The sequence below is a fragment of the Agelaius tricolor genome, unplaced genomic scaffold (assembly GCF_023055355.1).
Source record: "Agelaius tricolor isolate 1412-34295 unplaced genomic scaffold, bAgeTri1.0.p SCAF_9, whole genome shotgun sequence".
Lineage (NCBI taxonomy): Eukaryota > Metazoa > Chordata > Aves > Passeriformes > Icteridae > Agelaius > Agelaius tricolor.
The window spans coordinates 33,200,558-33,227,551 of record NW_027269269.1 but is presented as its reverse complement, the minus strand read 5'-3'; the positions used below and the strand labels follow the sequence as shown (position 1 = coordinate 33,227,551).

The 26,994-nt window shown below is 40.8% G+C and overlaps 2 protein-coding genes across 4 annotated transcripts in view; one reads left to right on the top strand and one right to left on the bottom strand.

Annotated features, from left to right (window-relative positions):
• CMSS1 (cms1 ribosomal small subunit homolog) overlaps positions 1-26,994 on the bottom strand; it is a 227,246-nt gene that overhangs the window by 51,568 nt on the left and 148,684 nt on the right. The gene's annotated exons all lie outside the window — the stretch shown is intronic.
• The window catches only part of FILIP1L (filamin A interacting protein 1 like), a 191,377-nt gene that overhangs the window by 18,372 nt on the left and 146,011 nt on the right, over positions 1-26,994 (top strand). For both annotated transcript variants that reach the window (XM_071433559.1, XM_071433558.1), the window contains exon 2: positions 25,066-25,208. The gene's annotated coding sequence lies outside the window, so the exon portion shown is untranslated. The remainder of the gene's footprint in view (positions 1-25,065; positions 25,209-26,994) is intronic.

The following is a 26,994-nucleotide window of genomic DNA, read 5'->3' as shown; positions in this document are numbered from 1 at the left end:
GGCAACATGAAACTCCTGAGTAGGAAGTTCAACAAAACACAAACTTTCTTAGCACAGGAGAGCCTTGTTAGCTCACCAGTATGTGGGAATCTATATGAAAGAAAAAAGCAGCCAAGTACTTTTAAAGCATCAATTTAAATCCAGAACAGCTCTCCCTCCTCAGTAAGGCTTCAGTGTAGTTGCTCCTGTTAGTGAGGGACTGGAAGTGGTGATATTTCAGGCCTATTCTTCAGCAGTGCTCTAAAACCCCTGGCTCTGAAGCCAGCCTTCCACTCAGGCACCTTGCTCTGTTTGCACACAAACCCAAGTGGAGTAACCTGAGCAGACATTAGCAAATCAACACTCACCATAGTTTCATGCTGTGGTCTGACCAAGTGGCACAGGCTCTTAACCACAGCATGCTGTGCATGCTAATCCCTCCTTGATACTTCATGTCAGCTCCCACTGTGAATCAGCACAGAGAGCAATGGATTTTGGCTTAACAAGTGGACTCAGTTGCACTTGCACTTTTTGGACAGAGAGAGAGTATCATTCCTACCTACATTACACAATGATCCTGACTGCAGTCCATTAACATCCTCCAAATGGTGCCCTGGCAGAGCTAATGTGAAGCTAGGGGTGTCCCAGCTGAGACTGCCTGAACAGCTCAGCCATTCCCTTCAGGGGAAAACACCGAAGGAGCTGATGTCATTTACACTTTACCTGACTGTGTCAAGCAAACTCGTTGGCAGCCAACCACAACACAACAGCGACACTTTAAAAGAAGTGTTCAGGACATGCTTTTCATTACCACAGTCAATCCAAACACAGCATTGTTATCCCCTTGTGCAAGACTTAAAAAAGCCAAAGCAATAGCTACATGTGGATGATGAAAACATTCCATTGGGAACTGGAATATGCTGAACACTACACAAGAACATGAAGTTGGATATTTTCTGTATCCAGACGTGGTTTTTCATGACATATTAGACTTCCTAATTTTTACACTTCTTCTTTGAAGTTCAGACCCAGAGTGAAGTGAGCAGTATGGCACAGAAAGTTGCACAGCCAATACGGCACAGGTAACAACAATTCCTTTGACTTTGCCCATCCAGAAAGGCCAGATACTCTGGGAGGTACCAACAGCATTTACAGCTGCCTGATTGGAGGAAGCTGTGGATACAAATCTTTTCCAAGCAAGGCTGCTTCTCACTCATCTAGACTGGAAGCAGGTCTTTCAAACACTCAATGAAGAGCAAAGCCTTTGAAGGTATGACTGTTCTTAATGGATGTGCCAAGAAATGAAGAGCTCTGCTGTAATGGAAGGAATCACTTATCTGCAGACAAGATACTGTGCAGGATCACTTCTAAAACAAAGGCAGTTACTTCCTTCCAATTGCTATCTGAAATCTGCCAACAGCCATAAGAAGAGTATTCAAGAGAAAAAGTAGGGGAGCACAAAAATGGGGATTAGCTGAAAATAGACTTTTTTTAATTACCATTAGTATTTTTAATTGCAAATAGAATCAGACTACATTCTCCTAGCGATAATGTAATTTAAGAAGTTATTCAGCATTGTGTTGAATCAATATTCTGTAAAATGTTAACTTCCATGCCAAGTTCTTCCCCCTATCCCATCCCTAATATACTTGTTCCAAAAAACCCACTGTATTTAATCCCAAAGTTTATAAAGCAGATAAAAAAAGCTATTGCAGTCAACTCTAGAGAATTACGTGCCTGGTTTTCTCTTGAAATCTCTATGGAAACTCCTGCTGGTATAATATTTAAGACTCTAGTCCCTAAGGCAACGTTTTCCATATGACCTCAGGCCTAAAGCTACCTATGTTGCGTCAAAACTGCTCAGACATGTTGATGCTGGCATCAGCTCAAGTTCTTTTAAAATACAGTTAAGATGTGCAATAAATAGAGAACAATGAAGTCACCACATGAGAAAAAATTTCAAAAGTTACCGATCAGAAAAACAGATCTTGCACAGAAACATGAGCAATCATTTCAAAGAGTGGCTGAGTGCCCTCTTCCCTCAGAGCTTGCTCAGCCATAACACTCTTCAAAGTACTGCATGTCACCCTTCAGCTCTGTCAATATGCTATAGATCAAGGGTGGAGATACAGGTTAATATATATCCCAAGAGATGTGAATATATTTGAAATTCCATCTGATCCTCATCAAAGGAAAAAATTCTTCACCCTTACTTCAAAGTGCAAGAAGTTACCAAATGCCCCTGAGGATGATGGCTGCCCTCCTGAAATAAGGCCTTCCCCTCAACAGCACCACCACCAGCTCCAGGTGGACTATATGGGTTCTCCATGGGATCTTCACCTTTCAATAGTGGCTCAGAACCAAGAATGTTACTATTGAAGAACAAGGGCGGAAGGGCTGAATCCCAAGATAAGCAGCAGAGCTGACCTCATCTGCTGTTCCCTAGGGCATTCCACTTAGGATCGCATGAAGTTCCTGAAACAGCATATGAAAAACAGACATTGAGGTTTTACTATTCATAGGCAGGAAGTAAACAACATTTAGCAGGAATTAAAACCACTTATTCAGAGAAATTTAAAACACAAACCCCACATACAAATCATGCTGGGGTTAAAGCAGTACTTTAATCCAATGGGGTAGCACAGGAGGAACAGGCCACAAGAAAATCCACACCTGTAGTGCACACACACACATACACCTGTGAAGGTATGGAGAGAACTAGAGATGCAGGTATCCAATGTTCTTCAAAAACACGGCCACTACATTAGAGTAGTAAGAATTAGGTTGGTTCAGATCCATTCCCAGAGAAGTCAGTAGAAGACAAACAGCAACAAAACCCTCCAAAACAAACAACACATTGCAGTGAGCAGAAAATCAAGCTCCTGATGAGCACTTCTGAAAGTCCCTGTCCTACATGCATGCTCTGCTGAGAGAAACCTGTGTGAGCTGTCAAAACATTGCAGCTTTTGTCCAGTTTGAGATCAGTCCCATGCAGATGAGTCTCATCTGAGTTTCCTCCTTACTATGTGAAAGAAATCCACTCTATAAAGTATGCATTTAAATATTCTCTGATACTGAAGATTATCTTTCTAACGTGCTGCAGACATTCAGGGGAAACTAACTGGGAAATAAAAGGTTTGAGAACCATCAGCAACACAGAAAAAAAACAGAAGATACATATGATGGGCCCAGAATTTCACACCTATCACTGCAGCAAGCCATGTTCTTTTATTCAAATCCTTTCACTTTTTTCCTACTGTGATGACCTTGAAGACAAGTATCTCTAGGCCTTAACTCACAGGAACCTCAGCTGCCTGAGCTGCAGCATTAGGACCCACAGGTGAAGGCAGCTGCCATTGTTCTCCATTCACATAGTCTGTTACAAGCTCATTTGGACTGCACTGCAAACAATACAAGCCCTCTATTGGTCCCTTGCCACCAAACTGGCCTTAAAATCAAGTTAAACTAGAACAACCATGTCAGGAGAACATCACAGAGCAACTGTTCCAAGGAAAAGGCTTTTGCTTGGGTTAAACAGATTTACAGTGATCTCCCCTAAATATTTCTCCCCCATACTCCCCACCCCAGTACCCTGCAATTTGTTGCATGCAGTTGAGAACTATTGAATACTCAGTACTCTGAGATCAACATTTCTGTGTTTTCTTCCCTTAGAGGCAAATTAACAACTAAGGAAGAAATAATTTTAAAAGTACAATACTCAGTGCTTATATAATGTCAGCAACTCAAAGAGGTGCACATACTTTTTAATGTACTTATCAATTACAATTCTAGAAAACTGGACATGCCTCTACTCAGCCTTTCACAATAGACACCAACTTTTGGCCAAAAAATTTTGTTTTTTCCAGTACCAAAAGAATCATACCTTTTAGGACCTTAGAAAGATGAAGAAAACCAGCCTTTGGTCAATTGCATCTAATGCAGCCAAAGTCTCACACTCTGCTAATAAAAAAAACATTCTCTTGATGTAGCCAAGCTGTACTACACTGATATCTGGGTATTATCCTGGTGCTGGAAACACCTAATTCATAAAAATCTGGAATTCTATTCAAAAGCTGATAGGACAAATGAATCTCAAGTGACAGGTACAGCACAGACAGAGCACAGAGAGCATCTTGGTTTTGAGTCCACACATTAAAAACCATAAACATTTACAGTGGGTTCTGCAAGAAAATAGATATATACTCCAGGGCATCCCAAGGCCAACTCACTGCTCTGGCCCCCTGGCTTTGTTATTCTACATATAACTGAAATAAACCCAGCTCAAAGGACCATTGTAAAAACTCAAGGTACTCAAAAGTTGCTCCATTTACATGTTCTCATGTCCTAAGGGACGGGCAGAGAACACAACAAAAATATTAGGAACTGGGTTTTAGGAACTGTGATCTCACAGATGAGAACAGAACTATTTCAAATGAAGTCAATGAAATTATACCCACAGACATGAGATCACAACGTGGCACTCAAAAAATACCTTCAATCATAAAATCCCCAGATGCAATGCCTGTGGCCAACATTTATATTAGCCACACGTGCATTATCCTGAAAGAAGGTTTTAATTATTTTTATAGTGAGATAATGGTCCCTTGATGATCCTAAAGTCTAGTAGCATGTAGCAATTAAATTTCATTCTTGAGAAGACATTAGCAAACATCTGCTACTTTGAATCTATACAAAAATTAGCAATTTTTCCATTTCTTCACAATAATACTGACTTTTCCACAATACCATAAAAGCTACTGACAAACTACATACAGAAATTTGAGGAGAAAGCAGGGGAAAGTCTTCTCTGGGGCCAAGTACAAACTGGAAGTTTTATACTTTGCCAGTTGCAAGAAAAATGGGAAAGAAAACACTTCATTCTGTAATAAAGTATCAGCTAACACACTTAGCAGAAGGAAACACATTCATCACCAGCCAGATCTGACTTTCATTCAGTGAACTAAAAATACATCTAGAGAGGTTTGCTAATATGGTTGACCTCAAAATTTGGAACTTCCTTCCTTCCAGATGCAAAATAGCTCAAAATTAGGCATTTTCAGGTAACGATCCAAGGGCCCCTCTACTGTCTATTCCCCACAGAAGTTAATCACCAAGCACTACTGAACACAGTCAGTGCTTGAAACTAAGGAAACACTGGTACCCCCACATGGATAGAATATTGAGCAATTAGCCTCTTCTGTGTTTTCTAGGATACACTTTACAGAGAATATGCCTTTTTTTTCCTACCAAACAGTTTAGAGTTGCAGTTGTTTGACTTACCAAATTAAAAAGATAAGCCAGCCTATTAGGACAAATTCCTGTGATGAGCTGATTTTACACAGCCTATGATGTACTGATCTTACACTGTCAGGGATCAAAAGTGCCAGCAGGATTCTCCATGCACAGGGACACTAAGGGATAGAACTCCAGCAGCTTTCCTTCTTGGGTGACCCTTAACATTAATCCAACATAATGTGCTTACAACATTCCCAAGTACCATGGATAATAATCTGCCAGATTAATCTCTGTTCTGTAGTTTTTCCTTCAAATAACTTACAGGTCTGGATTTTTTTTATAACTTCAGGGTAGATAGTGAGTGGTTCAATACTTCCCTCAGTTTTTGGCTATGTTTGTACAGTCCAGTAAAAAGAACTGCTCTGAAGTGGGCACACATTTTTAAATTAAAAGGAAATTAACGGGATCCTACCCTTGATTGTCTAAAGAATTCCTTCAGCTGTTTTGATATATGTGGGGGTCTATACAAAACCATTTGGAAGCAACAGTTTCATCCCAAACCAGAAATGAGACTTATTTTATTGGCATGGTGGTGAGGAATGTGGAGTTATAAATCATGCAGTCATTAGGAATAGCAGACATCTCAAAGACAAAATCTAAATAAATGGACTAAGCTTTTCTATAGCCACTGGCAAAGAAAGTGAGTATAATTATGTAGGAACAAAGCAACAGTACAGCTATTGCTCAGTGCATAAGCCCTGAGCAACTCAGTTTTGTTATGCAATGTTTAATTCAGAGGAGTAAGACACCCTCAATCTGAAAACTTTAATCCAAACCAAATCAAAATCCTAGGGAAATGTAGCAAGCAGTTTAAAACACATTCTAAATAAAAACACAGAAAAATTTATGTCTGTCTTAAAAGAGACAAGGATGTATAGTTCAATGGGTTTTGTTTAACTGCTTAATTTTGAGGCCAAGACTCATTCGAATATTTATTTCATTCAAACTACAGATGAGGAAAAATATATTCACTCAGTCTATAACAACCTTGTGTATAGCAAATATTTACTTGTAACAGGGCTGCTTCACTCTACTTTTAACTTGCCCTTGAACTCCATCTTCTTAAGATGCCTTTGCAGTAAAAAAAGGTGGTGAAGTTTGCAGACTGACTTAACATTACATGGAAAGAGGAGCTCTCCACAGCCTGCTCACAGTAACACTCTCTGATCTCTTCTTGGCAACTGCTGTAGGGATCCACCACCTCTGTAAGCCATGAAGAAACAAGAGGTGTGGGGAAAAAAGCCTACATGTTAATGTGGTGGGTTTTTTCATCTTTCATTCAGAGGTGACAAAGAGACACAGCTCATTATGTCTAATACAGTACACAGCTCTGACTTGCTTGTCACATAGAACAAATAAACTGCCTTCCTAAGGAAGTAGCACTAACCTAAAATTGTAGGCTGGAAACATCTTGCATCACAATGTCAGGAGTTTTAGGTCACGCAGGCAGGCTACTGCATTCAGAGTCAGGTAGGCAAATGTCTCATTTATGTTTCTAAAACTTAAATTATGTGGTATTTCACAAACCTTTTTCTACTGAAACAACTTAGTTGGTTCATCCAGTTAAAAGGCTGCAGGATGAAACTGTGATATTGTGAAGGAAGCAAATTGCCATCCATTTTGTTAGGAAGGGTGATGAAGACATGGGAGGAACACCCACAAAAGCAGTAAAGGAATGTCTACCATATGTAATTGTACTGCTCTGCTTTGCTGTGTAATGTAGAATAAAACTGGTTCTTGATTTTTCCTTTGTCTCATCCTGCATCTGGCAACTCTTCCCATCCTTTGTGAATGATCCTGATCATTCACAGCTCTCTCACACCTCAACCTTATTAGCTCAGCTAGCCTACTAGGGGTCTTTATGGTGCCTTTGACTTAAATAGGAATTTTTCTGTTGGTGCAAAGAAATTCCGACCAAAGTCTTCAAATAGTGCCAATACATATGCTTATGGCTAAATACAACAATTGTGAAAAATGAGGCAATAGAGCAGTTAGATCCATTACATGTTCTTGCAGTGACTAATAATTTCTTTTGTGTTTCAGAAGATTTTTAATAGTCAACTGAAGCATGGGAAAATATTTAATGTGATTTTCCAAAGCACTGTATTTCTGAAGCTCTGCCAGTCATGTAGTAGATTGAACACAGCATTATGAACTATTCTCACACGTAACCACAGGGACTCTATGACACAGGTCATTTAAAGTCCTGTGAGATTCATTTACAATTCTAGGTAAAGCACATTTCTGAAAGTATTTCACTGGCAACTCTCTGAAGTTGTGTTTCAAAAAAAGAGAGTGCAAATCTCACAGCCTCTAGCACCGGCAATTCACATCCTATAAAATATTCAGAATTTTTATCTTTTGCAGAATAGCTATAATCCCATGCTTTTGCAAGACAATTTTTATATTTTTTTCCTTAAACAATAAAAGTAACAAGAGCTGTTAGCAGGTTGGAAGAGGGTCAACAAAACTAGTGTCATAGGCTTCTTATTTCCTTTCTTTCAAGCTCCATGGGGAGCCTAATGATCAAAACTTAGCAAAGTGCGTAAGTATGTTGTGTAACAGGATTGCTATATCTCTTGGCTTCTAACTAAAAAACTATAAACCAAAATTCCTATTATGGATATTTCTTGATGGTTGGTGGTCTGTTACGCATTCCCAATACGGATAGTAATTTTCATCCTCTTGCCATTAAGATTTCCGATTAATAAGCAATGCTGCAATACTTCCATGAAATGACTGTAATTTGGGAATTTTTCTTTTGAAAAGAATGTAACAGAATAATTAATGTGTCTATCAATTCCATTCTCTTGGTTAATGCCAAAAGTGGAAGGGACGAATTATAACCACTTGCTTGCTTTGGCTATCACATTGACAAAATGTTATAGAATCAGGGAATAATTTACGTTGGAAACAGCCTTTGTGTTGGACTCACTTGGAGCATTTCCACAATGGCAGCAGCTCCATCTGCTTCTGCCCACAGAGACCTGTCTGAATGGACAGCACAGACTCACAAGAAACATCTGAAATAAAGCTGGGTCTTCCTAGAAGCATCTGAACTAACACTTCACTGCTGATCTACAAGAAAAGGGAAAGCAGACAAATTTAAAGCATATTTTGTACTTATGCTCAAGCAATTCCTGGCTGAAGCTTAAAAAGCTGGTTTTGATCAATGAAGTTCTCTGTTTCTCTGTGCTATGTTAAGGAATGCCTTGCCTTTCTTTGATGAGATGGCCTGAGACTTGCCCCAGCAGAGCCAATCTTTCCAAAGCTTTCCTTATTAAAATGCTTCCTCTGTTTGGAGGGGTTTTCTGTACAGTAACCCACTGCTGTGGATTATAACCAGTGAGCAGCAGGTTTTGAGCTTCACCAATGTGACTAAGAAAGGAATCCAGCCTGAGTGCCATAAACACCTGTCATGGTTTAACACTGGCACAATGCCAGTGCCCCCATGAAGATACCTTCTCCCTGGTTTCTGCTGTGAGATGTGACCAGGAATAAGCAAAGCAGGCTCCTACTTAGGGAAAAAAGAACCAGAACTTTATTAACTACTCTACAACTACAGATAAAATGAAACACACAGGGAAAATGAAAACCTCACAAATGCATTTCCTCCTCCCCCCACCAAATTTCAACACAATACATTTGATCCTCAAATCACCAACTCTCGGTCCAGCAGCACCTTTTAGACAATCAATCCTCAGTTCATCAAGAGGAGAGGAGTCCTTCTTGTACCATGGGCTTCCCCTGGAAACACAGCTGAAGCCTCGTGTGTTTCTGTGTCACTCGTGGCACTGCCCGGAGTGCATCTGCCGTCGTGACTTCTTCCTTTTCATGTCCAGTGCTCTCACCACTGAACACGGACCAGAGCTGCTTCTAGGGTTGTCTTTTAAGGATGCTCTGTCCCGATCCAAAAAAGGCACAGTCTCTCCTTTGGGACACCTGTCCCCACAATCTCTCCTTTGGGACACCTGTCCCCCCCATATTTTTTCACCCCCTGGGGCCGAGGGCCATCAACACTGAACCCTCTTGGTTCTGTGGCCATTGCCTCCCCCTGGATGCAGTCTCTGTGTCACGAGGAACTTGGGTCTGTCCATCTCTCTTTTGGGACACCTGTCCCCACAATCTCTCCTTTGGGACACCTGTCCCCCCCATATTTTTCACCCCCTGGGGCCGAGGGGCATCAACACTGAACCCTCTTGGTTCTGAGGCCGTTGCCTCCTCCTAGAATGCAGTCTCTGTATCACAAGGAACATGGGTCTGTCCATCTCTCCTTTGGGACACCTGTCCCCCCCATATTTTTCACCCCCTGGGGCCGAGGGGCATCAACACTGAACCCTCTTGGTTCTGTCCATGGCTATACAAAAAGAGTCCAGCAAAAGCTACTCCATCATCTCTTCCCACTAGGATTCTTCTCTACTCTTCTACTATCTCTCGCTTGCCCAGACCTCTCTCACACTGGCCCATTTTCTTCCTCATCTTCCACTCTATCTTCTAGGAAAGGTCAATGTTCTGTAAAGTTCTCATTCTCCAAAAAGGGGTTAAAAGCTCCTACAAGCGGCCGGCTGAACCCCCCCCCCTCTTCTCTGTCCCAGCCGTGCTGCCGGCACAGGCCCATGTTTATCAAGCTTCAAGGTTACAGTCTCAGGCAGCGGCTCTCTCTCTCTCTCTCTCTCTCTCTCTCTCTCTCTCTTTCTCTCTCTCTGTGTCTCTCAGGGGGGCTGCCCGATGGCTCCCGGTGTCTCTCTCTCTCTTCCACCCTTCCACCCCGGGGCTCAGGCCTACCTCTCCCGGCCACATGGCTTTTCCCCTCCCCCTGCCCAGCCAGCAGCTGGGCCGGGGGAGAGACCCGAACTCTTTCCCGCCGGAAACCCAAGAGGAGCCTCTCAGGGGAGAGCCCTGCTTTTAACCCCATGTCCTCAGAGGCGTGTCCATGTCCCAATGGCCAGGTTAAATGCCAATATTAAAGTCTGAATATCCACTGGCCAAAAACACAGCATCCCAAAAAACACATTTCCTGTCAAACCACCACAACACCATAAGCCAAATCTTAGCCACATGGAATTCAATGGCAAACTTCCTACTGATTTTGTGGAACTCAAAACTCACTTTCTAGCCACAGACACTTATCTATTAAAAAACACAGAAGGAATCTGACATTAGACTTCCTCAATATATGTACTAATGTAAAGCTTTTTGCTACATTTTCACAAGCACCTAATATTGAAACTTTTCTTCCAAAATTAAGATTTCCTTTGGTATTTCTTACATAGTATTCTATCTTCCCACTCTCTTGGTATTTTACAGGCAGATCTTAGCATCATAAAACAACACACCACATATAAATATACACCATATCAGATATAGCAGACTTCTCTCAAAGAAAGAGAATTCAGAAATTCTGTGGTCAGTTGAGCAGTTTTTCCTCTAAATAGCTACATCAGTCTCCCAGTAAATGTAAAGTAGCATTTTAGATCTTCATGTGTTACTGGAACATTATTTCTTAACTCCACAGAGAAAATCCGAGTACTTAATAAACTTTAAAAAAAAACCAACAAACCAGACCCAAATGCCCCTGAAATCAAAATGACCAAAACAAGAAACTCTATCAGGAAATTAAATAAGTTCCTAAATTTCTGCACATGGCTGGACTTGCCTCAACAGGCCTTATATGCAACTGCAAAATATAAATGAAAGTTAGTTAGATAATCTTGTAAGCATAACTGTATATTTTATTGCCTATTTTGAATAGTTATTTGTTTCCAAAATATGCTAATATTTGATTTAGCTGTTTCATTTAGATGTTTCTTTTTCCAGAAGAAAACAGAATTCCTTGATTTTGATTATTGGCCCTGAAAACTGGGATAGTTTGTGTCTGTTTTGTGTCTGTTTTGATAAGCTGTGTCTGTTTTGTGGAGAGACAACATCAACTGTACACTACAAACAAACCAACTGACTGCTACTGGGTTTATAATTTCTCATATTTTAACAAACTGAAGGCAAAACACTTTAGGTGGAATATTAAAAAAGCAAAAGTCAACTTGCCCAAATCAGATGTACTGCATTATTTAATTTTGGTACTAGTCAGTGGTAGAAGTGTTTCAAGTAAATTTTTAATTATGCAAGCAAACTGGGAAAAGATGACCAGAAAAGACTAAAACATAAATCAAGCTAACCGTGTATAAAATTAAGATAAAGCACACATATGCCATATTACCATTTGAAAACACCCAAGTGGCCAGATTCCTGTCAGAAGCAGTGCAGGTTTGAAAGAGCAGTGGGCACTGTCATTAGATGAATCCTTACTCTGCACTTGCACCTTCCACAACCCTTTGATGCACCAGAAGGTGTTGGGAGCAGCTGTGGTTTTGCTAATCCAAAACTTACACAATCATCAGAGTTAAATGAGAGCAGACTCACATGACAAGGAGTTAACCCTTTAAATAAGATGTTGTAGGGCTCCTCCTCAAGGAGTTTCTTGATTGCTATAAAAACAATGTTCTAAAAGCAGCTTCCATTGCTAGAATAAAAACAAATGCTGCTTCAGTTACCAAATGTAATAGTTTCAGTATCAATTTAAAAATAGGCTTCAAAAGAACACTTTTCCAGAGGTCATGGCTCACAGATTCCAGGCAATCCATCATCAAAACCTTTCAAAAGTAGGAGCCAAATTTAACTTCAGCACCTGATAGGACAGTATTAGACAGGCTGGCACTAAAGGATTCTTACACAGGAGCTTACACAAAGCCCTCAAAAACACGTGTTATCATAAAATATACTTCGGCATCTCATGCGACCTCAGCAAGCAAGCATGGGTGAGTTCACCTCATATGGCACTAAAATCAATGCTGCACATTTACTGCTTCCTTCTCCTAAAGTAATGATGAAAGCCATTCTTCTTCCATATTACCTCCTCCACTGAACTCTTCAGGCTGTTGTGTTCTGCTAAAGACATAAAACTTCATAAAACTTGGCCATTTATTTGCACTGAAATACAGAAACTGATCCATCTTCTGCAGCTGCTAGCTTGTTCAAACCCCAATTTAAATTGTATCTGCCTCATCAGATTTCCCCTTTGGTGATACCTGAGTAATTAGTTTTATTTTCTCCACAGAAGCCTGTTTTTAACATCTTTTTCCTAATTGAGCTGCCACAAGTTTTTCAAATAGAGGAAAAGTCAAGCTAGAAACTGGTTTTGGGGCAAGGGAACTGCTTTCAATTTTAACTTTTAAAAATGTATGATATATATGATATACAGGGTCATCCAAACGAGCAAGACTTTAAAATTCAGAGGAAAGTAACTGTGATTAACAGATGGTTTTACGAGAGCAGTGGTGAATAAAACCTAGCCACTAGGCAAATTCTAACAAGCCAATTTGACCAATGTTGGAAAGGGGTGATGGCATCCAGCTGCAAAATAAGCACCACTTTTAAAAAGTTTTTTTTAAAAACAATATTTGGAATTTATTGTCAGATTTTATTTGCATATTTTCCACTGAATTTTATGATAATGTCCATCAAGAGATGAAAGTTGTCATGTTGTGTTAATGTTCCTCTTATCCAAGTATTTTGGACACTGATCACAGCATTATGAGGAATGATGTCCAAAACTCTAAGTCACAGGGGCATGAAAAGGTTCTTAAAGGCCATTCTGTCACAGGAGAGTGAAAAGGCTTCAAGGAAGCACAATTGGATGTCACTGCTTGTCAAAGCTCAAAAAAGTCAGTTTGGCCATATAATTTCCTTCACTGCCTATCCATACCACTAGCTCAAGCTCCTCCTGCTCCATACAAAGTCTAAAAACACAGATGGTTACCAGTCTCTAAGAAATTTCAGTTTGCATGTTCCTCATCTACTTGATTTTAGGTGGCTCTCAGTAGGAGAATAAGTGGAATAGGTCTGATCTGACAGTGCTGTCAGAAGAACTGAGGCTGCACAGCCCCATGCTCCCAGGTGCAACCAGCAGCAAGGCTGAAAATGCGTTCTCAGTAGAGAACACACAGCCCCTTCTCAGCTGAACAGGAAGGGGTCTCCTAGTCAGAATATGTCTGTTTTATATGCATACACGTGTTCTCATTATGCATGTGTGTGTGTATATTTGTACACACATATTTATATATTTATTTATTATATGTCCACACACATAAGCAACACAGATTCCTTCAGCTGCTGGGCTCCCAGAGTCTGCCCAGTACCCACTTCTGGATCCCAGAGCTCCCAGCTGCTGGCACCTGGACAAACAAGCCCACTCCAGCTGCTGGCACAGACTGTTACACATATATCCAGATATCTCCAAAAAGTGCTCATTGACTCATCTTGATGGGTTTCAGATCTGGACTCTGGGGCTACAGTCCTGGAAAGGACTCTAGATCTGGTGTCCCTTCCTTTGTATCTTCAGTTAGTTTTCTGCCTGTCATTGTGTCCCTGTGCTCCTCTGGGCCTGCTGAGGTGGGACTTTGGTGGGCTGATGGCTCCAGTGGTGGGCTGGCAGGAGTCCAGGGCAGGGTACGAGTTGGGATCCTCTGTCTGCCTTTGTGCTCACAAAATGTAGCAGATTGTCCCAACCCAGAGTGACATGGCAATTGAAATGCCTTGCCCCACCTCCAGATTTCTTTTCCTTTTCAATTAATTTATTTTTCTGTAATTGGTGAACATCTGCTCTTCCTGCTGAGCATTTGGTATAATTTAGAGGAAAAATGAAAGGCATCTGTACTGGAAGCACAAACAGAGGCACTTCATTTCAGATAAAATAATCCTCACAGAGAGCATGAAAATAAATTCCAAACAAATGCAAAGGTGAATTTTCCAAATGCCAGACCCCCTCACTTTAGGAGACGCATTGAGCATTTGTGTGTGATTTTTAAACCTTTCATTTTACTATCAGGCAAAGAACTCCAAAAACCTCATTCAACATTCACCCTAACTGTGGGTACCTTCAGGCTGGCCCCACCCAGAGCTCCCAAGCTGGCTTTGCCACACAGGATGCTTTCAGCTGGTCCAGCACATCCCCTTGGGAGGAGAGGAGGAGTGGTGGCCAGCACAGCAGACAGGCTGCCCTGGCCCACGCAGGCAGAGCTGGCCTGGCTGACCACGCTCCTGCCAAGAGGTATTTTAGCTTTCTGACCAAGCACTGCAGGCAGCACTGCACTTGTGGGGAGTTGCTAAGTATTTCAACCAATTCTTTCCAAGCATGGGGAAAATTACTGCTGCTTATGTAATCTGTCTTTTGCCAAATGGGAATCTGGCAGCTCAGCTGAGCTGACGTTAGCATTTAAATTAAGGAGCCAAAACATTTTTCACTCTGATGCTCTTTTGGTTTCCACCATTGACAACAGATTCTGCTAAAAAGTTACATCACAATCCTAAATGTCAACTACAGCATTAGGATCAAGCAAGGTGTTTTGTCTGAGGTATAGTTTGGAAGGCAAATTTTGGGAATACAGGGACATCAAGTCATACACAGCAAAAGCAGCAGCATTGAACTGTGTAAGCTCCACAGGGCCCAGGCACTGTGGGGCACTTGGTTATCCCATGTGACAGTGGCTCTCAGAAAGACACAGCCCCAAGTGTCTTCAGACAACCTTCTCACCTTGTTTCTTAAATTAGAAATTTATTTAACCTCTTAATTGCCAGCATATAGTTGCATTCATTTACACTCACAGTCTGTTTGTAAAATATCCCTTGAAGAAGCTGAGTTCATAGTTTTTATACCACTTAATATAAATATGTGTCATGGAAAGAAGATGTATATGCCAAGAAAAGAAAACAGAGACAATTTAGAAGATCTCTCTCAACCAAAACATACTGATTAATTGAATCACAATACTGATTAATTAAAAGGCTGTTTCATAATTTTTCAGGAAATAGCAGCAATGAGTATCAATTTCAAAATAATAAGCATAAAATAAATACAGAAAACCAACTGGAGGAAGTCTGTTATGGAAGTCTTTTACAGCAGTAATAAACTTCAAATCCTGGAAAACCTTAAATGGTCCAAGACCACATGTTCTTATCAGGTAAAAAGCTGGCTTATAAACTGCATATGAATTAAGAAGAAAACAAAGGTACTCTTCAGATTACATCTATGATGAGAAATGGCTCATCCAAAAAGAGGATGCCAACCCACCTCCTGCTCCTGTAACTTGAGTTTGGCTCAATTCTTACTCTCAGTCAAGTTTCTGCTAGCTTGAATGAGAGTTGATCATATCGATGCTCAGAAAACCAATGTCTCAAGTTTAGAAACTTAACTCTTATATATGTACCCAGGAAAAACAGTTTCTTCTGTTCATCTCATGGAACCTTAAAAGAAAACAAGCCATGAGGGCATTCTGGTACAAACAGGTGTGACAGAAATCACGAGCTCCCTCTTCTGTAAATACCTTTGGTTGGCAAAGCGTTTCTTTGCCCTTTTATCTACTAAGGGATGACATCAGCAAGGTTAAGGAAACAGCTGAAAGCAGTAATACTGTTTTTAACTGTTTTTAATTCAAAAGCCCCTAAACACGTTCCAACAAGAAGCAAATTCAACTAAACAGACAGGTGGGTGTTTTGTGTATCCCTCTTCCCTAATTAAATTTTAGATGCCCTGTGGAAAGGATATACAAGTGGTGCCACCCCCAAACCAGCCTCTGACTGTGTCACTGCTGTAACTGAAAGGGTTGAATTTTTGTTATTCTCAAACCCAGCATCCTGTGACAGCAGAAAATGCTTTTACAATTTTCTTACATGCACTTCTAATAAACTTGATGAACCAAGTTTACCTACCACTCTCTCATGACTCAGCATCAGCCAAGTTTGTTTTGGTAGCTATGGGCTCGTTCCCTTTCACTATTTCCTCCAAAGCTGATCCATATTTTCAGCTATTTTAAAAAACAAACAAAATAAAACCTGAAGAAAACCCCCACAAAAGCAAACAAATAAACCAAAAAGGCAAGGCCAAAGAGATGCAAAGACAAACCAGGTTTGCTTTACTTGATCTAGCTAACCACAACACAGCAACATGAAAATTCTGTCTTTCTTCAATACTATACTCCAGCTGAATGCCACGTGTAGGGGTATGAGTAGGGGAGCCTTGTGACACTTGCAGGCCCCTCAGTGCAGTTTTCTGTGTGATAAACAGCCCCATGGCAGTCAGTAAAGCTGATTCTCAGTGAGCCAACGACAGGTGTCATCAAAGTAACAGGAACCCGCAGCAGGGAAAAACCGCGGCTCAACGCCAGGGTCAGTGCCTCAGGCTTGACTCGTTTCTGGTCATGCCAACACACTTCAGATTGTCACAGTTACTTTGAAAATCCTACAGACTCTCCTAAAATTATTTCTGTAATAGCAATAAGTAAAAGCTGGAGTACAGTGAGATGACAATCTCACTAAAAAAAGAGAAAACATGAGGAAAACAAAGGAGGGATGGTTGATCTTGGCTAGGGCTGCCACTGCTGTTGCTTTGCTGCACTTTATTTTAAGTAAAGCTGCATTTTTAACCACTGACAGAGCTCAGTAAAATTTAGTAGCTATAACTTACAGTTAATCTTGGTTAGATTCTCCATCACCTGAAGTCCTTAAATCAATTTTGGGTACCTCCCCAGAAGATAAGCTGTAGCTCAGCCAAGTTTATTGAGCTGTATAAAAAACTACTAGATTAGGCTCTCTGGTTTGTGTTTATGTAAGATTGCAACCATGACATAATGTCTCTAACTTTAAGTATCCACTGGGCAATAGAATCCAAAATTCAAAGGCTGTATATGGGATCTGTTGACTCTAGTGCACCAAAGGTGGGCATGTAAAACATCACATGACAAACAAGAAAAAAACAGTGCAGTATCTCCAACACTGGCAACTTTGGCGAAGTATGGAAAATTACTGCACACACTATTATGCTGCAAATACAGTGCTGAAAATAAAATTCACATCTTATAACAAGACAAACAACTACAGAACATATCTGTCTTACCAGTGCCATGGCAACTGGTAAAATAAAACACACACACTGACCTGAAATACTAGCAACTTCTTCCCGTTAAGAATATTGCTTATAAGGGAACAAGCAAGAGCTGACTGACCACATATCCATAAAAGCTGGGAATGTTTTCTGTTTCCAGAAAGTGTTTCAATGCCTTTACTATTTTTACCAAAATAAAAAGAAACCAAAATAACCAACCAAAAAAAAAAAATTAAGAAAGAAAGAAAAAAGAAAAAGTGGGTTTGTCCCTGATTTTACAGTCCCCAAGTACAAGCTGAACATAGGCACACTTCGGGGACTTTCCATAATCCAAACCATCCAGTTTCCACTTGCCTCAGAATGTGCTGATAAAAACAAACTCCCTTAACCAGACCCTGATCCCACAGGCTGACCTTACACACAAGCATCCCACTCTTTTGTCTCACCAAAGAGACAATGACCTGCTCACACAAGTAGGCTGACAAAGTAAAAAAGGAACAGCTGCATCTGCCCAGCCAGGGATTAACTGGCATTTCAGCCCTGTCTGTCCACTGAACAGCTTTCACATTACTAAGATTCACCACTTTAATGCCATTCACTCCAGTGAATTTTTAAGAAATGCTATACACAATTGGATAGACCTGTAAGAAAGGTTGTACCAGGTTGATTGGAGACTCTGTCCTAAAGAAAATCTTGCACAGGATGTTTCACAACTGTATATCAGATATTGTCCCTTATCACTGCTGGCAGATTTCAAAAGAGAGACAAGTCCTGAAAACAGCAAACTCCTAAAAGTCTGGTAAAAAATCAATGCAGAGAAAAGAGACTATAATCAGAGTGTCAGGAAAAAGCCCCCAAATGTGGACTGTGCCATTGTCTGTCTTATTTGGTCATACAGCACCAAAACAGCCTCTGAGTGGATGTAGCAGACAATGGCTATTGCCCTGTGTAGTATTCAATAAGGAGAACAGTGTGGAGTTGGATGTATCCAAGCAGAAGAGGATACACATCTAGTCATTATCCTATTTTCAAGCCACAAAGAGTTTGCATTTGTTTGCTTAACCATAATATATTTTTTCTATTAGCAAATGACTATGTATGTATGTTCACAAGTTCTCCACATCTGAGCAAAAATTCAAAGTAGAACCTCCTGCCTAGAATCAAGTATCAATTACCATCTCCTACAATAAATCTAACTGTAACAGAAATAATCTTACATACTGCACTGGACATTTACATATTGTCTAGCAAGCAAAAATAAGAGCTAATACATATACTCACCTATACCCCTTCATGTCTTTACTGTGACTAACACAAAAGTCTGATTTACAAGTACTTCATAAATTTGTGAAAACTAACATGCAAACTGTTCTGCAGCTCAGTGACCTGTTGGAACGAACTCAACACAAGTGCTGTGCACACAGTCCTTTCCAGTAACACAAGCCTGTGAGCCACCAAATGGGAAGGGAAAACAGCAAAACAACAGGCATGTTTTTGCATTTAATAACCAGAAACAGTTTGGACTATGCTATAGACTTTGCTATTCTCTACCCTGTTCACTGACTTTCTAAGAGCTACCATTTAAACACCTAGAATAACTTCTCATGAAATACTTAATCCAGTTCCCCAACCTGAAAGTCCTAACAGCTGCTGCTGTTTGAAGCATCCAGAACATTACTTGCCTATACTTTGTAAAAATGGCATTTGCTAGTAAAAGCAAAGCTTTTAAAGCTTAGGGGAAAGAGCCTTGGGGTTTTCCCCTTCTGAGAGCTTAAAGTTTTATGAGTGAACCTAAAGGACTGCCAGACTTCTAAAGTGACAACACATTACAAAAAAATTTCCTATGTGTTTTGCAAATTTGAAGTCAGCCACATTTCACTACTGACATAAGGGTTTTTAATATCAGCTCTAATGAAATATAATTCTCCAATGACATAACTGTGAAGTACAGCATTTTCATTTCACTAGCTGGCAGAGAGGTTTTGGCCTTATTATTATTATTATTTCTTATGTAGAGCCAAAAGTGTTCTAGGCCCTGCACAGACGTGCCTGAAGACAAAACCTTTTCCTTGTATCTGCTGTAAACACAGAGACTGCAGCATATTCAGCTTTACAGAACAGGTCACGCATTTTCACACAACTGCTATGGCCAAGTCATATGGTAGGACACAGAAATAAGACAAAAATGTAAGAAATAGTTTGCTTTCATCTTCTCTACAGTTTCACTTTCACCAAATCTCTTTGGGTAGGATTGTATAGTTTCTGGTTTGGGAGAATGACACTGTTAATTGGAAAAAATCCTACAGTCAATGAAGAAATTCCAGCCATCATCATAAAAGCCTGAGCGGAGGGGGGCACAAGCTGAGGGTTAAAATGATAGTCTTATTTTTAAATCTGGTTCTTCCTGAGGTCACAATTCCTCTGCTGCACGAGAGAGGCGTTTATTTTAGAATTGATACGTGCACAGCTCACAACAGTTTCACCACACACCAATAAAAATTAAAAAGCTCCTGTTTGCAAATGATTGCACTGAGAAGAGCTCTGCCTTCCCTAGACCCTGAACACCCAAGAAACAGGGATGATAGAAAAAGCTACCCTTATCCCATCAGGGCCTACACCCCCTGATGAATGAGATGAAATCCAAGCATGGAAGACAGCAAGTCAGAAAGAGAGACTTGTCTACTCCAAAGCCCCTGAATAGTTGGTAGGAGCATCTGACATGGCCACTTTGCTCTGAATTTGTCGTGGGAACAAGCATAAATAGTAACAATGCTGTACTCACCCCTTCACCTACAGATCCTGCTCAATGCATGTCTCTTCAGGTCTCCATGGTGTTACTTGGGACAGAAATTGCCTCAGTTTGGCTGTTGCCTGCATGCTGTGCTTTGGGATGGAGCAGCGACCTGGTATCACCAAGTGCTAGGGGATACTGACCCTCCAGGGACACCTCCACACACAGATCCAGCTCCAGCTTAAGAAAGAATTTGAAAGGGGTATCTCATGGCATAGTTCACAGTAACAAGTCTAGGCGTGACCTGCTAAAACACACACAGAAGGGATGAGCCATACTGACAGCTACAAAGGGGACACTGCTGTGACAACATCTCCTAGTGGCTGTCATGAGTGGGAGGTGACAGGACACAGTCTCTTTGCCACAGGGCTGAGCACACTCAGCTTGAAAAAGAATAGAAATTCAGTACATTAAATTGAAAGGTGGAGAGAAAAGCCTCCAAAAACATACAGGGCAGGTGGCTGATGAGAGTTAACAATAAGGTTCATTTGTGGGGTTCATTTGCCAGCTTCTTGTATAAGTCTTGAGATAACACTTTGTTAGATTCATAAAACACAAATGCACTAGATCACCAGCAATTTCCCCTTTGGACTGGACTCTAATCAGGGTATCTTGGTACCCTTGCCCTCCTTTTGCATTTTTCTGAAATCCCAAAGCACATTTTAATGGGGGTTTGCAGACCCTGAACTGCAGCCTGAACATGGTTTGAACTCTCAGTGAACCACTGACAGCTGCACATAACTTCCATTTGGGGCTACAGCAGAAGCTGAAAAGAAATCATGTTTGATTTTTCTACTTTGGGGGGCAAGTAAGGAGAACAGTCCACATAATGCATTATGGTGCAGCTTGCAGTGCTGGTGGCTGTCTCTTTTGGTGCCTCAGCTCATTTCTGTAAAGACAGCTATGCAGGATGAAGTAAGTGTTATCCTTCAGCTTCTCTAGACTGCTGACAAACATTACACTGCTCTCCAATGCTGATGGAACACAGAAGAGAAAACACAGAGCATGACTTCCCAAAAACGGGCAAAAACTTTGGTCCTCTCTGGAGGACGCTCTGGGAAGAGGCAGAGGATAAATGGGGTCAGAACAGCCTTTCCCAGCTCCATGCAACCAAGCACAAATCAACAGCAACAGAGGTGTTACCTCTGAGGGGCTGTGTGAAGCTTGCAGCAGACAACAGCACAATAGGGGAAAAACTGCAATGCCTATCTGCTCTGCACAGCCAAGAGATCAGAGTCAGGACTAGCACACTTGCTGGAAACTTGGCCTCAGAAGGGAGAGAATCAAAACCATGGAAGGGTGGCAGGGTTTGTCCCACTGTAAATGCTGGCATTTATAATGGAGAACAAAGTGTCACCAGATGCCTGTTGCAGACACTCATAGTTTACTTTTCACAATGTCACGTAATGATGCTTTGTACTAAGATTTCATACAGTAGTAGCTCTTTCATTTAAGTAATTACATTTTCTGCTTGTAGGAAATGGTCTCCTTTGACCATACCAAATAAGCTATTGTCCCACCAATCATTTTGCCATAATCAGGTACCAACATTTGTTTTAAGGCACTGCCATTTCTTAAGAGCTTTCACCTCTTTATTAAAGGACAATGCAAGCCTAAAACCAACAGAATACTCTTCCCCAAAGACAACATCCCTTTCCTCAAGCACTGAAGCAAGAAATGGCCTAGGAAGGAGAAAAAAAAAATCAAATAGTTACAAAAATTATCTAAAGCCTCTGTCTATGAACTCAAAAAATGCTATTTTTCACACAGTTCTAGAGTCCTACTATATAAAGTTATACTAAAGCAGTATTAAATCCTCTACATCTTCCACCCACACAAACAAAGCAGTCCCCTCCTATCCCTCCACAGCTTCCAGCCTCAAATATCCTGGCGTAAAATGATCAGACAAAATAGGTGACTTATGTTTTTATTGGTTCCTCCAGACTATGACGACATTTCCTAAAACACTGAGCCAGGAAACTATTAATGTCTCTGAAAAAGTGGAAAGGGTCAGGCTATTTTAAAGGATGTGTTTGCTAAGAGGCCTTTGTTATAGATGTATAGGCCACTTAGTATTTGATTAATAATAACAAAAGTATTTCTCATTCCCGTAACATATCTAGCTTGAAGGTATATTGTGAATGTATTTGTTACATTGTGTTACAAATATGTTCTTGTTTTTCTTGTGTTATGAAAGCATTACCCCTTTTCACCTTTCTGAGAAATAAAATAAGCAGGTCAATAAGCTTGCCTAAGATTTTGTAAAGTATTAATATCCATTCCAAGATCAGAATTTCCCACAGATCCGTATGTGCTCCTAATCACAGGCTTTTTTTGGAGAGAGAAATGAAAACGGTCTCAGCTTATCACCATTACAATAATGAAAGACCTGGAAGATTTTCTAGATTTATCTCAGCTGTGTTGGCCTGCACTTGGCAGCACAAGTCAGGTCAGGCACTTGCAGGAGGGGTCAGAGATCCCTTTAAAAAGCTCTCTGTGTGTTATATATGAGCACTAAACCAGAGATACCAGTACTCTAACAGGAGCATAGCACAATGCAGCACAGAGAGATCCCACAGAGATTCCTCAAAGCTTTCTAGTTTTCTAGCACATACTTCATGTATATAGCTCTTCATCTTGGCTGCTTTGTCAGTAGGTCTGAGAAATGTCAAGGGGGACACAACAGAGTTGCACAAAAGCCTCAGAAGTAAAAATGCTCCAAAGACGACATCACTTCTTTTATGGCCACACAATCTCACCCAGAAACCCAGTTCTGATCCTGGCTGCACAAGAGTACGTGTGAAGGTCAGCTCCCTAATGCAGGAGTGCAAAGCAGATAGCATCACGTGTTTCACATAGGAGGGCACTGAGGCATCCTAAAAGAAGTACAAGTCACTCTGGTTTTACTGACTAAGGAACTTCACTCTTCTGTCATGTCTCAAACAATCACAGGGGGTGAGACGACAAACGCTGCAGGTAAAAATCCCACTATTTCACAGTGCCACCTCCTGGGCAAGCACGACTGGAAAAACACCCTCAAGTGTCCCTTCTCTACTGCAGCATCCAACGTTTTAGTGTCACCTCCCAAGCTCTGGCAGGCCAGGCATTACCTCTGTTCTCAGAAGGCAGGCCATGAATGCACAGAAAGAAGAGCAGATTGTTTACAGCTCTCCCCATGAAACGTGAACTGCAGCAATCCCACTCTTGAGTGAGGCTGTATCTGCATAGGCAAGCACCACACAAACCCACAGGATTAAGCTCACTCTGGGTTGCTGGCTAATCACAAATTAGCAATCAGGGCTTCCTTTCAACATCCAAACAGGAAATGGGAGTGGAGGAAGTGAAAGCTCAATAATTTCTTGCATGTTAACTAGTTACATGAGCCACTCCAATAAAAAAGCTTTGCTAAGTGAACTTAAACCTAGCACACAGTCTGTCCCAAAATGGCAAGCATTTATTTTTAAAACCAAGCTGTGCATTTTGGAAAGACAATGGATGCAGACATTTAAATCAGCAAAATTTAATTTCCAGGATAAGAGGACATCAAGCAGTGATCTGGAGGATCCTAGTTTATTGTAATCACTAGTGTTGAGACTATAACCCCCAAACCCAAGGTGGTAATCCTGGCATCTCTCTTGAAATTTAGTGAGAAAACAGGATTAGAAGGGAAACATTTTACATATCACTGACTGTTAAGTCCATAATGGCCTCTGACAAAGGAGCAAGAAAATCAGCCCTAATGTTAGCTCAATTTCTTTCCACTATCTTTTAGGGGTACTGTACTCTTTGGCTGCGCACACCCCATAATATTTACTTGGCCACAAACAGTTAAGTGTCAGGAAAGCTGGGAAATAAAGTCCCTGTAAGACTGAGAACCCTAAAATGCCTAAAGGAGCACAGGACTTCCAGGCCTCCATGTCAAGCACAGCAAGGAACATCTCTCCATCTTTAGGTTAAGAGATCACAGCCCCTGGCAACTGGGAAAAGCCTGGCCCATAACACACTCCTAATTTGGTGCTATCTTCACAGCAGGAGGAGGAAAAACAATTTTGTTCAAGTGTTGAGCAATTCTCAAGAGTTCAAGGCAGATGAAAGGCCAGTTTCTTGGTTGCCTGAAGATATTAAGACAGATTAGGGACAAAAGTAAGATGACTTAAATGGGTGGATGTAGACTGAAGTCTTGAGGGAACAAAACTGCAAGGTAGAATTCCTTGTTTTTTATAGATGTACCCAATTAAAAAGAAAAATCTCTTGGAAGAACTCTGCAATATAGACAGAGATTATTTCAGTGGGCTGTATGAAGAACAGAACAGAAGCAAAGGAATTTGGAAAAGAAACCCTGCTGTCAATATAACCACTACACAATCTCATTATCTCCCAGAGATGCAAGCAAGAACAGACATATAACACAGATAGTTACCATGGCCCACAATAAACTGGCTACAATAAATAAGGACCTAAAACTGTGTGGGTGCATGCTCTGCATTATGGAGTATGAAAGTAAGTTTTTTCCCTACTTTCAGCGGTACAGACATGGGCACTCCTAGTTCTAAGGCAGCATTTACCATGAAATACTGCCAGCCACAAGCTGCCTCAATGTACTTGCTACACTGTGCACATAGCTGGAAATGCAGACCTTGCTGTGGACTCTCATATTGTTCTGAGCAATAAAAAAGGGGAAAAGTCTGTTGTACATGAACATCTGAATTTCCATCCTGGATCCTTCAGACTGCTTTCACAGTCGGCATTCCCTGTTTCCAAGGTGACAGGAGGCAGAGCAGATATTTAATCAGCCTTGGTTTTAGACCATCCATTTGCAAAAACTCTCCAGAAGAGTTTTGAAAGCTGGAAAGCAAGAAGTCTGTAAGGCTGCTGGGTTTGGTGTTTGGGTTTTTGTTTTGTAAGACACAAACATTGGTAGGTACTACATCTGTCACTGGCAACACCGATAACCACTTCTACAGTACTCGTACTGTGACCTGGCACTCCAATACTCGTGGTGTCACCTGTGTCCAAGAATTTATTTCTGTGGTTTATTTATTTATTTATTCCACTTCTTTTTTAGGATGTTTGCATCCAGGGCAGCAATGCCACTTCCTACTACATGATAAAGACCATGAGGACTTTGCAGGACTGCCACCTGCGCCATTGCCAAAATGACGGCATCTGCCAGAACATTCAGGTTTCCAGCCTGTGATGCTCCAGCAGGTTAGCTGATGTTCACTTAACTTCTGTAGTACCACATGGTTTTCCTTAAGCCAGACTTCCAATTTTCCTTCTCTCTACTTCCAGTGAGAGAGGTAAGAGTTTCCAGACAAGGTTTCTCTGGTAAGGAGTGCTGATGAACTCATACCTGTTTAACAGCCATCACTCTATCAAAAATCCACTGTCAAAAAATGGAGGAGGAATATGCTTGACAATGTGAGAGACAACTATGATCTGTGTCCTCCTTGCTCTACATTCATGTAAAATCCAAGGCTCACATGTGCCATTCACTTGAGTGTCTAAAGGAAGGTGTGACCAGTTTCTCTGGATCAAACACCAGGTAGCTGTTAAATAATATTAAGAATGATTTCACCATGAGATGCTTGTACTGGATCTCACCCAAAACCTTTATATATTACATATACTACTGTTTTGCTGCAAATGTGGTCTCAAAGCAAAGTAAGAACTTTGATGAATATATGCATGAGATCATCCAGAGGAGGAGACTGCATGTTTACAGAGGTGTGGAAACACTTGACAAAATAGATTATATTTTTCAGTCTGTATTCCAAAAAAAAAGGTTTTCTTGGACAATGAACTCAGGAGTTTCCTGAATTTTGTTCATGGAGGGCAACATAATGGGTGGGACATCCGGCTAGGTGCTGCATGATCAAAAAAAAAAAAAAAAAGAAAAGAAAAAGAATCAGTAGGACAGTGCAGAAAAGCCACAATTTGAAAATTTTCCCGAGGGTCACATACTTAGCATCTTTCAGGTTAGTCTCTGGGAACCCCTGACTCAGATGTTGAATTCTTGTGAGGAATATGACTGATCCTTGTGTGGAGTCTTCCTCCTCAAAGACATATTTCCAAAGGTTTTCTTGTTTTGTGATGACTACTGGGCTCTGTGTTACACAAACAGAAGAATGACAAGGCAAGAGCAGACATGCTAACATTTCAATTTATATGGTAGCTGTAAATGCTTGTATAAGCTCAAAACAAGTGATAGTCTTACTGAAGAGGCCTCCAGCTCTAGAAGAAGCTCATATATTTAGGTGGTGGTGGAAGGGAAGGGGCTCTCATTGCTTAAATCTTCAGTAGACTTTTAAAGTTTATTTTCATAGTCTAAAGGCTTGGGAAAGTAATGATAATTTGTCATATTCTTTAGAATACCACTGTCATTGTGGTCTTGTTATTTGCATGATTTGGTTCCTCTGTACCACAAACATACAAAAATTGGAAATATTTCTGCAATTGAGAGACTGCCTACAGAGGGAAGAGGAATAGCTGTGGAGATGACTGCTATAAAGATTATCAGCATCCATTTACACCTCTTCAAGTGCAAGTGACAACTGTAAACTGTACCTAAGATTTGAGCACACAACTGTGCCAGTTAATAGTTCACTCATGGAAAAAGATAAATAAGACTTTTGGTTTGCAGGTGCTGTCCTGCACTGAATTTTTCTGTGCATATTTTCAAAGGCCTCTCATTCCCAGTTGCACACAGATTTACAAAATAAGAGATGTTAGCAATTTGTTCTCCAGTTTGCAGGGATTGCTGAAGCTCACTTAACTTCTGGTAAATTAATGGAGAACATCTACCTTAATCCTTTGGTACACAAGCAGGTGTAATGGAGAATTCCCTTCTGCCAAAAGAAACTACCTGAGGAACAAACTAGGAGTCTTTCTCAGCAAACTTTCTGACTTTTAATTTAGATGTTATGAGGGGGAAAGTCACCAGTGAAATGGAGAAGCAAACAGATAAAAATCTCTGGAATGTCCTCTCTGCTCA